Source organism: Octodon degus, unplaced genomic scaffold, assembly GCF_000260255.1.
Source record: "Octodon degus isolate 3935 unplaced genomic scaffold, OctDeg1.0 scaffold00104, whole genome shotgun sequence".
NCBI classification, from domain to species: domain Eukaryota; kingdom Metazoa; phylum Chordata; class Mammalia; order Rodentia; family Octodontidae; genus Octodon; species Octodon degus.
In genome coordinates this window covers 6626816-6645038 of record NW_004524680.1, presented here as the reverse complement: position 1 = coordinate 6645038, position 18223 = coordinate 6626816, and the positions used below count along the sequence as shown (strand labels likewise).

Below are 18223 nucleotides of genomic sequence, written 5' to 3'. Positions count from 1 at the left end.
CAAGTCCACCCTGAGCAACTTAAGACTTGGTAAGACCCTGCCTCAAAATTTAAAAATAAAAATAAAAAAAGGGTAGAAATAGAGCTCAGTGCACAGAACTTGGGTTTAATCTCCAGAACCAAAATAATAATTATTAAATTATAACATCTTGAATTTTCTCAATGAAAATTTGTAGGAATTTGCTTTCTCTCATTACGTATATGAATGACCAACAATTACAATACGTCAATTTAAGTGGATTAAGAAATACAACACAGGGCCGGCAAGATAGCTCAGCAGACTTAAGCACCTGCTTAGGCAAGCACAGGAACTGCAGTTCAACCCCTGGCACCACATGCCCAGCCAGCCCCACCCACAGGGCAGGCTGAGTGGCCCACACCTGCAATCCCAGTGCTGGGGAGGCTGAAAACTGGAGGATTACCACAAGTCTGAGCTGCATAGTGAGACCCTGTAACAACCAAATGCATTTAAAGGAGGAGGATGAAGAGGAGGAGGAGGAAAAGAAGAAAGAGGAGGAGGAGGAGGAGGAAGAGGAGGAGGAAGGGGAGGAGGAGGAGGAGAGAAAGACAGACAGACAGAAAGACACACACACACACACACACACACACACGGCTGGGGAGATAGCTTGGCAGTCTAAGTGCCTGTCTAACAAGCACAAAGACCCAGGTTTGATCACCAGAACTGCATGCTGTGCCAGCCCCAGAAGGGCATGCCTGGCACACCAAGCATGCCATGCTGGCCACCAAAATAAGGCATGGTGGTGCATGCCTGTAATCCCAGCACTGGGGAGGCTGAGACAAGAAGATCACTACAAGACTAAGCTGCTTAGTGAGACCCTGTACCAAATAAATAAATAAATAAATAAAACATTAAGAAAAAAAAAAGAAAAAAAGAAACACAACACAGTTCTAGGTGTGTCTGTGGATTACTAGCAGGTAGGCCAGCAAACTGAATGGGGGAAGACCCATTCCAGTTGAGGATGACATCAACCAATAGGCTTGGATCTTAATGGAATAAAACAAGGAAAAAAGCAAGCACTTCCCACTGAGAAGAGCACCAGTCTTTCTAAGTGGATGAACCCTTTATTTCTACTGCTTTGGACATTAGTCTCCAGTTTCTTCAGCTTTCCAATGCAGAATTATACCAGTGACTCTTTAGTAAGTATCCAGGCCTTCAATCTCACACTGATGCTGCATCCTTGATCCCTCTTGTTCTGTGCTTCCATGTTTGATAGAGCAGCACTGGATCTTCTGGCTACATACATACAAATGGCCATTGTGAACTCTTCAGCTTTTGGTATTCTAAGCCAACCTAATACTGTAAATCCTCTTGCCTAATTATACACAAATTTTCTATTGATTCCATTCCTCTGGAGAGGCTAACATAGTAAGTACTTACGTAATATACTTGTTTGGCCTATTAGTCTGCAAAACATTAAGTTTAGCTTCTGCTTCTTTTCTAAATTTCCCAATCACTGATTTAGTCAACTAAATCAAGTCTCCTGCATGCAAGCAGAGTTAAGACACTCTTTGTCTTCAACTTTTTCAGCTGTATTTTCACATTTATTCCTGATAAATTTTACCTTATTGATTTTGGCAAATTATAAACTGTCACAATATATTAAAATCCTAATTCAAAAACTAAGCTGTCTCACAAAGTGATTCCTATTTCTTTATTCAAACCCCTACAGAAACACTATGACAGGTGTAACATATGACACACTTCTGCAGACATCCTCCCTTGTGTATAGAAATTCTGATTTTCTATTTTTTGGGTTTTGTTTCTGAGACTAAGTTGGCCCAACTTCTGGCCTCAAAGAATCTGTCTCAGCCTCTATAAGAAAGCACCACTATACACAGCTTAATTTTTAAATCTGTGGCACATAATACTTGTTGTTGCAACATAACTTCCACTAAAAAGAAAGAAATAATTTCTTCACATGCCTAGCAATGATGAAAATAATTTGCTTTCCTAGGCTTCATGGAATAAAGGATTCATTGTGTCCAAAAAAAAAGGTCTGGCCCTTTGTCCAGCTCCTGGGACACTGAGCCCCTAAAATCACCTAATAAGGCTTTTTTCTTTTTTTTTTTAAATCTAGAAAGTCTGAAGCAGGAAATAGCAGTCTTGTCCTCAGGTAGGGCCAGAAACTAAGCTCAGGCATAAGAATATACAGCCATCCTACACAACAATCCCCAATAAATACCTGGATACCAAGTCTCAAGTGAGCTCCCCAAGTTGACAACAGTCCATCCATGCAGCCACACATGAATGCTGGATGATTAAGCACTGTTTGCACAATTGCACTGAGAAAGTACAAAGGGAACTCAGCCTGAACTGCACAGCGAGACCCTGTCTCAGACAAATATGAACCAATCCAGTATAGACTACAGACCATGAAATCAACCTGCCTGATGCTTGGATCTCAACAACTGCCAGCTGTCCTGCTTCTTTTGCTGTTACCTAAGAGCTCCCCACAACAAATTTAAGTATGGCTTTATAATTCACTATTACACACTTCAAATCTGATCCAAAGAAATATACTCATTTCTGGTGTTGGCATACTCTACTTCCAAGTGACACTACCTTTCACAGCCATGTAAATTTTAAGATACATTTAAAAGTATATAAACTTTAGCTTTGTCTAATGTTCCACAGCATGTTTCAGGCATGCCATACCAATTAAGAGTCCCAAAGATATGGCTGGCCTTCTATGTACCAAAGCTGTGTAGTTTTATCTTCTAAGGGAAGAAGGAAAGCTAGGGGAAAACATTCTAATTGCTAGGAAACAGTCTCATGGATTAACATTTTACTTGGCAGTTTGGGATGTATTCACATTTAAATGTGAATTTGGATGATGAGCTTTTCCTTATTATCTCAAATCTTTACAATATTCCAGATGTACACAATCTAATAACAAGGAAGGGATCCTCCTCTCCACTGGCCTTCCTTTTGCTAAACCCATGTGAGCTGCAGAATCCTCAATCCAAGGAAAAATGTCATATTCTTAAAACGGTTCTGCTTACAATTTCAAGGGTTCATAAACCTAGAAGAACGTTCCCTCCTAAAAGCAGTTTGATCACTAGTCTATTCCCAAGGAGGGAGTAAAAAAGAACTTCATAAACTTGTACCTGGAGAAGAATCCTGAGCATCACCGTGGAAATTATCATGGACTCTTCTGGGGTTCTGCCATTTCATTTACATGGTCAAAGTCTTATCAATTAACTCAGGGAGGAAAAAGAAAAGAATAGAGAATATGAGATAGACCATTATACAAGCTGCAGAATGAAGTACCTGGTCTTTTAACAGAGTCAATCTGCTAACCCCTGAGCTTAGGTATCATGGGGAATCATCCTGTGATTCTCAGAGTTAAATGCTGTGACACAGCCACTGCACATATCATGCTGCATGCCGCTGAACTGTACCAGTCTCACCCCCCTTGTATATGTACCTTCAGGCCTTAATACCATACCAGGTACAAAACAGCACTAAATAAATCTGGAAAAAAAAAAAAAATGAATTAACTGCATGAACTAGTGCAAGAATAAACGAGTCCATTAAGATAACAAACTGTTGAAACACACAGGTGAAAGGGAACAGACTTGATAGTAAATACTACTGATATCTGTTAAAGACACTACTATGACATTTATGTAACATTTTACATAGTAAACACATGCTTCAAAGGCTGAGATCAGGAATACTATATAGGTAAAGCCACCAAGCAGCACAGAAACTATCCAACTTGGCCAGTCTTCTAAAGACAACCATTATTTAAACCTAAGTCTTTTTCCTTCGGTAAAATTTCTTTTATTAAAAAAAAAAAAAAATTTCTTTTATTAAACAGACCTGCCTCTCTACACAAATTACAACACCTAAAGACCTTCAATTACTAAGGCCTGAGACTTTAAGGGAGGAGTGTAACTCAATTTCTTACCTATTATTTAACTCTAATAAATTACAAGTTAATACTATTTCCTGGGAGGGGAAAAAAAAAAAAACCTAAATGAATATCCAAAGATGACTGAAAAGGCCTTGGAACACTCACAAACTGATTTTTTTTTTTTTTTCCCAGTTACAGGGCGAACATTTTTTTCTTAAAGGAGTCCTTGAGAAAGCAACACAAAATTAAACAACTTAATTAAGAAATGCCACTGAAACGGAGGCAGCTGTGATCACAGCATGACCCTCATGTATATTAATATCTCAACTTCAGCCAGGAAATGTCATAAGTGTTTACAGAGGTGGAAAATATATGAAACTCTACTAACTTAAAAAAAAAAAAAAACTAATAATCCACTAGTCTCATACTTTTTTCATAACCAAGGCACCAACGCACAGGTGGAACCTAAGTGCTTTTTAGGTACCCAAAAATACTAAGTAAAGACCAAGATCTTGGCCAAATTAAAATATGAGTTTATTAAGATAACAAAGAATTTGCAAAGAATTGCTACTACAGAGGACACATTTTCTGACTATAAACCAATTTCAGAAATAAGTCCCAAGATCATTGGGAAAAAAATTCACCCAAATGGAATTTATCAAACGTATTAAAGTAAACCAAGAATCTCAAAGGAATATTAATAGAAATTAGAAAGTTATGACTAAATATTTGTCAAATAAACATTTACAAACTAAATCTCAAAAATACTTAATACCATAACTGAGTCCTAAGAAACATTCTTTACATTAAACAACCAATCAATCATAAGGGGAGATAAAGTAGATATTAAAAATAAGAACTTTAGTTCCAATATAACACAAAAGTAAAAAAAAAAAAAAAAAAAAAAGCAAACCACACATGGCAATGAAATGCTCAGAACACATTTGAAATGTAATGAAAAAGGATTATAATCCAACCCACATTTACAACAGCTACAAGTCTGTAAGACTGAAAAGAAATGAGGAGAACCAAGAAAAAGAGAAAAAAATAATAAAGACAAAGCCTTTATAAATCCTTTTTAGACACAGAAGGCCAATATATCAAAAGAGACTCAAAAGTGGAAATGTATAGTGTTTAACAGCATGTATCTGAAGCCAGCCTGCCTGAGTTCAAATCCTAGCTCCGACACTTAACTTACTTTGTGACTTTAAGCCTCCATCTCCATATACAGATATACAGACATACAAAACCAATGTTTAATATGTAATCATATAATACAATATGTATCATATATAATTCTATGTAATGTATAACATGATAATATATATGTGTATGTTTTCTTATAATCCAAACACTTAGGAGGCTAACACAGGAGGATCACAGATTTGGGACCAGCCTAAAAATTCAAACTACATCCACAATAAGATACTGCAACACACCCATCAGCAACACTGAAAAAGTAAATTCTGTTCTTTTTTCACTTAACTTTAGAGTTCAGCTGTTTACTGCTCTGGAACAGAGGTTAATACCTGTAATGAGACAACCCATAAACCTAGTGCTCAGCTTATGTGGCTCAGTATTCCCATTACCCTGGCTTCTTGATTCAGGCTGTACTATATGGTCCAACTTCTCAACTGAAGATTTAAAAAGATGGACAGAACATTTTCCAAATATCAAAATTAACCAGAAACTGATGAGAAGGAAATACAAGGCCAAAATTAACGTAAAACCAGGAAAACAAAGAGATAAACAGCACAAAAATCACCTTTGCCCTGAATGTATTTACCAATTAGTCAGCTTTCATTTTTTACAACAGCATAGGGATGATGGAAAGGAATCAAAGAACTTTCATTTTTACAACAGTGTTGGGAAAAGGAACAAGAATCAAAGACTGAGCTAGGCATGGTGCCACACATGAAGGCAAGAGGACTGCTGTCAATTTGAGGCCAGATCAGGCTACACAGTGGGTGCTCCAAAGAATACAAAATCATCCCTCAGTATCCATGGAGGATTGTTTTCAGGATTCTGCAGATACCAAAATCTGCAGATGCTCAAATCCCTTATGTTTAAGTGGGCAGTGTTTACATATACCTGTACATATCCTTCTTTATACTTTAAATTCTCTAGACAACTTACAACTAATGCAACATAAATGTTACATAAATAGTTCTTAAACTATATTGCTTAGGAAATGACAAGGAAAAGTCTGAGCATGTCCAGTACAAATGTAATTATTACTCATAAATATTTTTGATCCCTGATTGGCTGACTCAGCAGATATGGAACCCACAAACAAAAGTGGGTCAACTATAACTCAAAACATGACTGTAATAAGCAAGACTCCCTAAAACAATGCATCTCTTAAACCAGAAGTGAATTCTTTCTACAAGAATTAAACATACTTAAACATTAAATATAGTTTAAGGTGACACAGACCAAAACAAAAAATTCTCTAGTCAAAGGTACCATCATTCCAGACCTCACAAAATCATTTGGATCTTTTTTCTCACAAATCATTTGGATCCATACCATACACATCATAAAGTAAAATTAATTCAAAACAAATTATAGACCTAAATATAAAATCTAGAGCTGGCAAAACAGCACAGCGGACTAAGCACCTGCTTAGACAAGTGCAGGGACCAGGGTTCAATACCCAGCACCCTATGCTGTGCTGGCCCAGCCCCTGGGTGCTCTGAGCCAGCCACTGAGACCAGGCATGGTGGTGCACAGCTGTAATCCCAGTATTGGGAAGGCTGAAAGCAGGAGGATCACTATGCATCCAAGCTGTGTAGTGAGACCCTATATGAAACATGTAAGAAAAAAAAAAAGGACAGAAAAAATAAATAAAATAAAAATAAAATCTAAAACTTAGGGAGTGGTGATAGGAAAAAACTTGTGGGCTTGGATTATACAATTCTTAAATATGACACATTACAAAATCCACAGAATACCCATATGAGCCATCGTTTTGTTTATTTGTCAATACTGTGAATTAAACACAGGGCTTTCCTGAAGCAGGAAGATTACAAGTTCAAGTCTAGCCTGGGCAACTTATTAAGAATTCTATCTAAAAAATGAAATTTTAAAAAGTTGGGAATGCAACTCTGGTAGAATGTTCACCTAGCATTATGTAAGGCCCTTCCCACAGTAGCACAGAAACAACTACAAAAAACACTGTTAAGAAAATGAAAAAAGCCACAGCCTAAGAGAAAAGCATAATGCATACCTGGTCAAGGAGTTGTACCCAGGGGCCAGCGAGATAGTTCAGCAGTCTAAAGCTCCTGCTTAGGTAAGCTTAGGCAGATGCAGGGGACTGCAGTTCGATCCCTGCACCCAGCCCGAGGGTGGGCTGAGCCAGCCAAAAAAAAAGAACTTGTACCCAGAACACGTAACAAGCTCTCAAAATTCAACAGCAAGGGAGAAAGAAGAAAATTTAAAATGGGCAAAGGATTTCAATGTTTCACCAAAGATGATATATAGATGACAGATAAACATATGAAAAATATGTTCAGCACAATTAATCATTTCAGAAATGCAAATTAAAACCACAATACTATAAATTTATTTAAATGGCTTAATTATTTTATCCATAAATGCCTTAAATTTATCTTCATGGCAGAGTAGTACTCCATTTTATATAAACACTTTTCCTTAGTCATTCACTCATCTTTTGATGAACATGTACACTGTTTTCACAATCTAGCTGCTATAAATACAGGTATGTATGTATGCTGTAAGTATTATTTTAACTCTTTTGGGAAGATATGTAGATGGGGGATAGGTAAATTGTTGTTCTCTTACCATTTTGTTAGGAAATTTTGTTTTATTTTTTCAGAAAATGAAAAAATAAAGCTGTTAACACCACAGAAGAAAAAAAAGTTGGCTAAAACTTAAAGGACTAACCATACCTGTTGTGCCAGTAGTACAGAGCAACTGGAATTCATACACTGGTAATGGAAATGTAAAATAATACAATCGTTCCAGAAACTCTGGCCCATTCTTGAGAAGTTAAAACATACCTTCAGGCCATGTGTGGTGGTGCATGCCCATGATGCCAGCATTCAGGAGGCTGTGGCTGGAGGACTGCTGTGAGTTCAAGGCCAGTCTGAACTAAATAGCAAGATCCTGTCTGTCTGCCTGTCTCTGTCTCTGTCTCTGTCTCTGTCTCTGTCTCTGTCTCTGCCTGTCTGTCTGTCTGTCTGTCTCTCTCTCTCTCTCTCTCTCACACACACACACACCCCAACCCATCTATTCTAATCTTGAATCCAACCACTACCAAGAGATAGAAAAGCCTATATCCACACAAAGATTTGTACATAAATATTCATACTTTTTTACCCAAAACTGGAAACAATTCTCCACAAGTAGAGCTACACATTTGATGTAATACCAAAAAACATTTGAAAGTATTTTTTGGAAGTTGACAAATAATTCTAAAACATATACAGACCTCCAAAGGTCAAAAATAGCCAAAACTCCTTTAAAGAAGCAAATAAGAAGATTTCCAAATAAGATTTATCTTAAAGCTGTAATAATGCAGACAGTTTAGCACCAGTGGAAAGACTGAGGCAGGATGATTGCTGTGAGTCCAAGAACAGCCTAGGATACATAGTAAGTTCAAGGCCTGTCATACATGGAGAGACCATGTCTCAAAAATAAACAGACAAACCTAACGTCTTACCATCAAGAAACACCACTCAATCAGTAAAACTGCATATCCAAAAATAGGTGAAGAGGATAACAGAACATGTAACTGACAAAATATAATAAGGAAGCTACAAATCAGTAAAGAAAAAATACTTAAAATATATTTGTATTTAGTGAAACAGTAAATCCAAATGGCCAGTAAATGCATTAAAAAAAAGTGTGACCTCATTATAATGAGGAAAAGGCTATTTAAAGCTACGAGGCAGTCACACTAGAGAAACCAAGAGAAAGGGAGGGGAGAAAAAAAGAGGGAGAGCATTACAAGAGCAAAGAAGAGGCAGCTGTGCCAAAGAAGAACAGCCAATGGCTGGAGCCAACTTCCTAGGAGTACAGGAAAATCGTTTAGTAATGTTTACTGAAAAGCTATATAGGCCAGCCATTCTTAGAAGTACATTTAATAGGGATCACAGTCTGTAGCAGACTATAAATTATAGCTTTAACTCCACTTGACCAATCTTAAAAGGAAACTCTTCCAGATCACTTTTTCCTGTCATCTCATTTCTATTATTTTTGCTTTCACTGAGCACCACAGTTGAGTGAAAGTTGACAGAGGAAGGATTCACAAGCAAACATCCTTTGCATTGTTTTAAGCTGAGATTACATTACAATTTCATGTGTTTATCCCTGTTTCTTCTCTACATGTGTGGAATATACTTCATACATTCAGGTGTGGAGTACAACAAAGTGTCATTATAGTCATTTACCTTCATCTTTCTGATTGACTTCCTTCAGATGTGATCTTTCTGGGTTTTGTTTTGTTTTTCTTTGTTCTGTGTCCCTGAGACCTAGGGCTTCCGAACTGGGCTACATCCCTGTACTTTTCTATTTTTTATCTTACAGATGGTTTCCCTGTCATCAAATTGTCCAGGATGGCCTCTCAGATCCAGTGTATGTCACCACAACCCACTTCAGACATGATTTTTTTCAAAGTCTTTCTTTCCACTGCTCTCATTTATCTACACATACCGAGTATCAGCATGGTGACAACTCAGGCCTTATCCTGACTCTCTTCATTCATTAAAAAGTTACTCACTGACCAAATAGTAGCAAAGTGGAGGGTTAGTTCACAGATACCTAAAGGACAACAGTTTCTGTCACTGAACTTAGCATGTTCCACTTAAGAGATACACCAAATTATGTACAGTATGTTATATATACATATATATATATATATATAAAAGACATATTGCCAACTTCATCTTTATAGATCCTTTAAAGTTAGCTTTTTTCTTTAAAAAAGGGCAAAGAAAAAATATATTACATTTACGTATGAACTTAGTGCTAGGCACACAAGTAATACTACTTCAATAATCACTCCAACTTGACAATCACCCTGACTTTAGTATAACTAGCAATTTTTCACACCAAAACAAAACCACCAGGAAACCTAACTTGGACATAAAGCACCAATGCATACACACTCTCATATCTATCAGAATGAAATGGTCCAAGCATAAAATATTCAATATCTCTAAACAGAAGTAGTTGTGAAGACTGCCCAAGGTTCTGAAAATCCTAAAACTATAAACATTTAAGATTCCTGAAGTAAGAGCAAATTCATTAGCACAAAAGAAGCTACATAAATTTCTAAAGTTATGACCTGCCTTTATTTTTAAATGATCTAATGTATGATTTTTAAAAACACTGGTATGCATCAAAGCATCCCGTCAGCAAGTTCAAACAGCTTGTTCGGCCCTCTCTCCAGAATTTGACTCAGATTTGAAATGGGGCCTGATCACCTGCATTTTCCACAAATGTAGGTAAAAGTAATGCTATAGTCCCATCATTGCTTAGAGAGCCACTGAAAAGCACTCGTGCTTTTGGGAATGTGTATATATGTTTCTTCCAAACAGTATAGCAACAGATGAAGGAGAAACTCTCGAAGGAAGACCAAGATGAGAAAAAAAAAAAAATCTCAGGAACAGATTTCATACCTAGACATTGACTTCTCCTGTTATATGATGGTATTTTTACCTGTCAGTTTCAAAATAATTTATCTAAACAACACAACAATAAAACACTTCTTGAACAAAGTCAAGGATGAATTAGTCTGGCATTTAAATGGCATTTCAGCATTAGGAAAATTCTGCTCTTTTACATAGCTCTGAACATGTTAAACCCTTGGACATCATCCAATGAATCCAGCTGATTAACACAAGATATGCTACGGCTTCTGGACCAATAATTATGGATCTTTTTAAATCCCACACTTTTTGTGTCATTCTGGGCAATGTCTATGTCTTCAGAATTTGGAATGAGTCATAATAAATACATGATCAGCTGAGTATAATAGTCCATGACTGCAATCCTAACATCCTAGGAGTCTGAGGCAGGAGCCAAACTCAGACAACTCAGCAACTTAATGAGACCTTGTCTCAGAAAACTTAAGAGGCGTGGTGGCACACATCTGTAATACCCAGCACTTGGGAAACTGAGGCATGAGGATCGGTGCAAGTTCCAGACCAGCCTGGGACACAAAGTGTGCTCAAGCCTGTACTGCATAGTGAGCCCCCACCTCCAAAAGACAAAATAATAATAAATTTATTATTATTATTATTATTATTATTATTAGCTAAGAATGTAACTCAGTGTAATGTCTCTGGGTTAAATACCCCAGCTACAGAAATAAATATAAAATCAAATCCTATAAAAATCAGTTTCTAAAAAGAAAATTTCAAAATTGTAAATAGTGCAACACTTTTTCATGACTCAAGTTTAAAACTAGTTTTTGTCTGCTTGGTGGTACGAGGGGGCAAAATAGGGTCTGACTAAATTGCTAAATTCTCTAAGCTGTGTTCAAACTTGGGTTTTTGTGCTTCCATCTGCCACAGCTAGAATTATAGGTGTGTGCCACTGTACCAGTTGGCACTAGTTACTTTAAAATAAAGCAAAGATGAAAATAAGTTTTTCCTTAGTGTAAGTTCTGGGTTAGTTTCAAAGTTTTTTAAACAAGGCAAACAAAACATCAGCTAATGAAAATTAACTTTCTCCAGTAATGAATGTATCTCAATTCTCAGACATATAACCCACTACGAAAAATATAATACATAAAATTGTTAAGCTGATTCATCACCAATTCAGCAAAGACAAAAATATGATCAAGAAAGTAGATAAATACATCAAGCACCAACATTCAAAGCAGAACACAAACCAAATGACAACAGAAATTTTAACAAAGAATATAAAGACAGAAAAGGGGTCCTAGGAATGGACCACCAGAAACAAGACTTAGGGGTTCATCTGAGGCTTGGTTATGGTCCAGTGATTCCAAGTAACAAAGAAGAAAGTAGGTCAACACTTCAAAGCAGGATGGAAAATTGTACAGTGAGAATGAATACATTCACTGAAGAAACATTTACAGAGCAGCAATGTGTTAGATACTATAAATACTAAGGATTTATAGTATAAATCCTTGCAAAGGCAAGGGACACATCTGCATGAGGAGAAATAAGTCTTTTCCCTCTGTGCTACTAAGCTATGAATGTTCCCCTAGTAAATAATGCCCCCCAAAAGTATATGTGTAGGAGTTACTAAAATATGTCTCTTGGCAAATAAGAAGCATCAATCACTATACCACAAATTACATACTTTTATTTAACTAGTTAATTCTAAATTGATTTAAACAATTTTGATACATTCACTGAAAAGTTTACCTAAAAAAAAGAAAAAGAAAAAGAAAGAAAGAAAGAAAAGTTTACCTATACAGTACTATTGAAGGGTTTTTTTTGGGGGGGGTGGGGCACTGGGAATTGCGAACTCAGGACTTTGCACTTGCCTTGTCCTTAAGCCACTGCGTTCTCTCCCCAGCCCTCCACAGTACATGTTGATCAGCTAAATCTTGAAAGTGCCAGGTTCAAATATAAAATGCAATTTTCTGAACTTCCCAGTGATACTTTTCTGTCACTATTGAGACAAAATACCTGACACCCAAAATCAAGGAAGGAAAGGCTTATTTTTATTTTGGTCACAGTTTGTGGAGGTTTGAGCCCATAATCAGCTGGCTCCAACACAGGCTGGCATGGTGCAGGGGCAACCATTCAAGGTGGCAGAAGACAGAAAAAGCAGCAAGACCAAAGAGAAGTAAGAGCAAGCCTCTTTCCCTCCCTTATATTGTATGCAGGCTACCACCCTCAAGGGCAGGTGTATGTTACACCATTTCCATGCCATCCTCTTGCACTGGATGAGGATGTTTACAAAGTAAGAACCCTGGCTCCCTGCTAAGTGATTTAAACTTGAAACTTCTCAAGTTGACACAATGCATCAACCATTACACATGGGTACTCCTACTTCAAGACTGGGCTAAGTGATAAATGAATTCAGTTTTCTAGCCCTGCAGGCATGTTGAGTAGCCAGAGCTTCCTTTCCCCTTCCAGAGTGTAGCAGGCCTGAGTTCAGTGACCTGGACAAGCTACTCTAATTCCAAGTTTCTGATGTTTCATCTGTGTAAGGAAGATGGAAGTGCACCTGCGGCCCAACAGTTCTCATGGGGAACAGAGAAGACAAAGCTCTGAAGCCTCAATATGGCATAGAATGGACAGCGAATGTTATTTATAATCCTAGGCTTTCCCAAATGTCACCGATCTACACAAAGGCAGTAACGTTTCCCAACTCAAAGTACCCACAAGGGCCAAATAACATGATTGTTCTTCTCCAGTACCAGATCATGTTCAAACTATGGCTTTGAATTCTTTGTTTCTGAAAAATTAATTCACAGTAAATGGAAATGTACATCAGTGAGACTTAGAGAAGACTGTTTTTACTTCATTTTAATCAGTTTATAAGGAAACAACTTTATATTCTTAAAAATGATGAACTTTGAGGGGTGCTACTAGTGTTTCTCTCTGAAGCTTCCAGCTGCTAAAGACAAGAACAGTGCCGCTCAGGCAAAAACCAGTTATTTTCCATTTCTGTCTATAAATCACTTCATTAATGTCTATAAAGATCAGCCTACAATGCAGCATGTGCTAAGAATTTCCTTTAAACTGAAAGTTGACATATATAAGCTTATCTGATCTTAATTGCTATCACAGAGCCCAATAAATATAAATATAAAAAACAATAGTTATACATAGTAGGGTTCATAATCAAAAATACATTTAGAGTTCAGCCTATGATAAATGTAATCATGGAGCCAGGTTTGGTAGGTGCACAGGTGTAATCGCACCATTCAGGAGGTTCGAGACCAACCTGGGCTACAAAGTGAGCTCAAGGCCAACCTGAATTGCATAGTGAGACCCTGCCTTAAAAAGACCAAAAAAAAAAAAGTGATCTATATATATATATATATATATATATATATACTTAATTTAGAGGAATAAAAAAAGACTTCTGAATGATAAAATTTGGCACAAGTCCTAAAAATCAGTAAAACCAGGAGACATAAATTTCATTTCTCTTGCATTAAGTAACTGTTTGGTAGTCATAAAGTGAAATAAACTTTTGCCAAAATGATGGTAGAGAGAAAAGGCAAGAATGAGATCAAATAATCCAACACAAAATACAGTTTAGAGGAGAACTTCTCAATGCAGCTTGGCAAGATTAGTGACCCAAAGCCAAAGAGTCAAGACTTACATCTAGGCCAGCTTCAGGACTGGTAACCATCTTAATATCCAATCGCTTGGATACATTCACAAGCCACCTGAAGTATATTACTACTAATTCACACAAGGTCATTTACTTTGCCCAAATTTTAAAACTTTGCATCTTAAGTAATGTACACAGACATCAGTAAAAACTCTCAAACACTCCCACAGCAATGTACTATGGATTATTTAAGGAATCTTAATTGAAAAAAGCAGAATAACAGCACGTTCTTAAAGATCTAGAGCTTTAAGGAAAATATAGTACAGAAGCTAAATTTTTCTCAGATATCTTTACAACCTAAACAAATCATTTCGAGGGCCTACAAGATAGCTCAGCAGACTAAGCATTTGCTTAGGCAAGCACAAGGACTGGATTTTGATCCCCAGCACTACATGCTGCACCTGAGGCAGCCACTGAGGATGGGTGTGGTGGCCCACACCTCTACGTCTAGCACTAGGGAGGCTGAAAAAACACCAGGATCACTACAAGTCCTGAACTGCATAGTGATATTCTATATTAAATGCGTTTTTATTTTTTTTTCAAAATTTTATTGATAAACAGCAATGAGACAGTTTCAAATCAAATCGGAAGTACAGTTTCAACAAATAATACACTGCATATATTCTTCTTAGTGGTTAATTGCTGTACAAGATGAGGACTTGAGATCCTATTTACAAACACCATTAGAACAAATCATTCTATTCACTAAGAGAATGTAACTGTATATCTATCCTAACCACTTTGAATACACAGATACAAAATGGACATTCATCGGTATACCCCATTTTTTCTAAGTTCCATTATTGAATATTATAGGTGTGTAAACTCAGCAAAATATTCTAAAAGAGTCCAGTAGACCATAATAGCATTGGGTCTTCTGTTTAACTGGCAATGTCAGAAATTATTGACCTGAGTCCCCCACAGCTCAACATAACAGCATGGCTTTACTTCCTATATTTCGTCTTCATACTTTTCTACTGGATGGTTAAGACCAAGGTAAAGCAGGACCTATGCAACAAGAGTTGTAGCTTTTTGGTCTGAGAAGGTCAGTGAAATGCCCTCAGGATTTATCCTGAGATCCTGTACCTCAGATTGTAGAACCTTTGTCAGTGCAGCCATGTGGATGAGTCACGGCCATTGCTTGGCCAATGTGCTCTCTGTGAATGCCTGAGAGTGTGTTTTCTCCCCATGTGACTCTCCTTAGGCACACTCTACATCATCGATCACTTTCCTCTTTGGCCCCATAATCTTCTTGATCAGAAAATTTGGGACACTACCGAGGTACATGACGTTACAGTACAAGTTCTCATATGTCCTGAGTCTTAATTGACCTTAGAAGGTTAGGGCCAAAATGTTGGCTTTCCTTGTAGCCCTCCTTTTTCTCTAATTTTGGTCTGCAAACTTAGGTTGTTAACCATCCAGAAGACAAGCTTATTGTTATTATCACACGATTTAGGCTATCAAGCTTAACCTCACTATCTCACTGCATTTCAAACATCTTAGGCATAATAAGGAACAGGTATTTTTCATCAGGTATTGATACTAAATGCGTTTTTAAAAATCATTTCATAAATACTAAAGTCAGAAAATGACTAACTTCACTGAAATTTAAAAAATAAATGATCTAGGCAAAAGTTTATCTAAACTGAGTGTATTTAATTGCAAAACTGAAAGATTTAAACATTCTAAATAGCACCTTTTGTAACTCTTAAGGCAATTTTAATTATACTCTCAAATTTAAGACAGCATAAAATACAGAGAAAAATGTTTCTGTAAAGTTTCTAGGGGAAAAAAATCTACAGATATAAGAGCCAATCTAACTCAAATTAATATATCATGATAGGGCAGTGATTTTCACAATTGTTTCTTATACTATTGAACAAAACGTAATATAAAACTGCCTCTTCTAAATGACCAACCAATTTTTTAAGCAGCTAATTTTAACAATGATCTTTTTTAGACACCTTCTCCAACTTCTCAGAAGTTATGTAACCAGCTGAAGAATCCGCTGTAATTCCCAAGCAGATATGGATCTTTACAGCAACCACTTTACTGAAAAACCCCTTAATGATCCTCACTGCTGCCTAACTTTCCTTTTTCTCACTGCTACATCAGTGAAAATTTCTTCTTAACTGAACTCTAGGGAGTTTGCCTGGTATTTATTCTTTGCTCCCACCTGTTAAGAACTTTTTTTTGTCAAGGATTTGCTTCTTGACATATTACCTTTGCATGGATGTATACTGCAATGAAAGTCTTGTGTGATGATTGGCTCTTCCCAAACACAAACGTATGTCTGAAACCATCCCTGCCTCTATTCATTATTAAACTTGAAAGTGATTTGAATGAAATTCTTCAAAAGAAAATGTTGTAATATTGATCCTAATGTAGCTGCAACATTTAGTACACTGAAGTGTTCAAGAGACTGATAGTAGGTAGGCTCAGCTAGTTTTTCTCCACGATGAGAGCCATCTATATAAAACGATTACATTCACAAAGATGCTAGAACACAAACATCCTTAAAAAGTTTCCTGTTGGGACTTCTGGATGTTACTCAGTTCTTGCCTTGCAGGCAGGAGGCCCAGGATAGGATCCCCAGAAGTTACCTGTTTAAAACTCGTAGGATTTTTTAAATTAAAAAAAGAAAACTAGATTAAAAACATATCTACTGTATCTCAAATAAAAATAAGTTAAATGCAAATTTGTGTATATCTTGATCTTCATATATTTTGTCCTACTTTTCAGGCTTTCAAAGTTAAGTTTATTGATCAGTTTTTCAACAAGACTTCATTTACATTTCCCGTTTACAAATGTAACATTAAGGCCTGGTATTTCAATTCAAATTGTAACGGTCTATTTTTACATTCATGAAAACGTTCATACTCTAAGTAAAAAATCCCAGTAACAGTCAAGACAAATACAAATCCATAAACTCTCATATTGCCTCCAGCTTCAACGTATTTCAACCAGTTCCCATAATGACTACAATATTACTATTATCTTAGACTCACTGCCAAAATCCCAGCTGCAACTAACTGTACAAGAATAAAGCACTGTTGAAATGGCTCTCAAAGAGAGAGAAGGAAAATTAAAAAAAACCAAAAAAACTTTATCCTTGGTCCATTTCCCTACAAAATCCTGAAATTAAACAGAAACAAGTAAACACACACGCGCGCCCTTCGGAGAAAACCGGAGCTACAAAAGGAGCCGGGAGAGAAAGCCGGCCCGCAGCTCCCCCACCTAACAGCGCGGCGGAGTTGGGGTGGGGGCGGAGGCGCGGAGGAAACTTGGGCAGCACAATGACTCTCGGGCTCCGAGGGTCGGGAAGCAAGCCTCGGGCTCAGCAACTCCGTCGGCTCCGGTTCACAGACGCAGCGCCGGCCGGCCCGGAGCCCTGCCGACGGCCGGGGCCCGCGTCCCCGCGGAGCTCCCTCTCCCTCCTTCCTCTCCCCTTTTGTTTTTCTAGCTTTCCGTCCACTCCGGAGGCGGCCGGTCCGTTCTCCCCCCGGCGCCTCCTCGCACTCCCCACGCACCCACGGCCCCGAGCTCGCCGTCCTCCCCAGACGCCCGGCCTTCCTGCGCGTCCCCCGCAGCCCCAGCCTCCCCGCACCTCAGGCTCGCCGGCCTCCCGCGCCCCCCGCCCTCCCAGGCGCCCGGTGCGCCCCCGGCCTCCTCACGTCCCCGAGTCTCCCCGCGCCTCCCAACCCTCCTGCGGGGACCGGAGCGCCCAGGCTGCCCGTGCCCCTAGTCTCGCCCGTCTTCCCCGCGCCCCGGCCTCCTCGCGTCCTGCCCTCATCTCCCCCAAGCGTCTCGGGCGCCCCGGCTTCATCCTCCCCGAGATCCCGGCCTCCCCTCCTCCGAGGGCGACGGGGACGACGCGGGTGGGGCCGTCTCCGCTGCCCGCACTAGCAGGTCTGGCCCCGCTCTGCTTCCCTCCTCCGGCCGCGGCCCAGCCCGCTAACCAGTTTCAGAGGGGCCGCACCCCGCACTCACCCGGCTGCGGCACGGCGCTAGGCTGAGGAGAGGCGGACAGCGGCGGGGCGGCGCCGGGTA

At 38.6% G+C, this 18223-nt stretch overlaps 1 protein-coding gene across 4 annotated transcripts in view; it reads right to left on the bottom strand.

Annotated features, from left to right (window-relative positions):
* Ptk2 (protein tyrosine kinase 2) overlaps nucleotides 1–18223 on the bottom strand; it is a 365697-nt gene extending 347474 nt beyond the window's left edge. For 3 of the 4 annotated variants that reach the window (XM_023723973.1, XM_023723974.1, XM_023723975.1), the window contains exon 1: nucleotides 18164–18223. The gene's annotated coding sequence lies outside the window, so the exon portion shown is untranslated. The remainder of the gene's footprint in view (nucleotides 1–18163) is intronic. The other variant, XM_023723976.1, reaches the window with a different exon arrangement.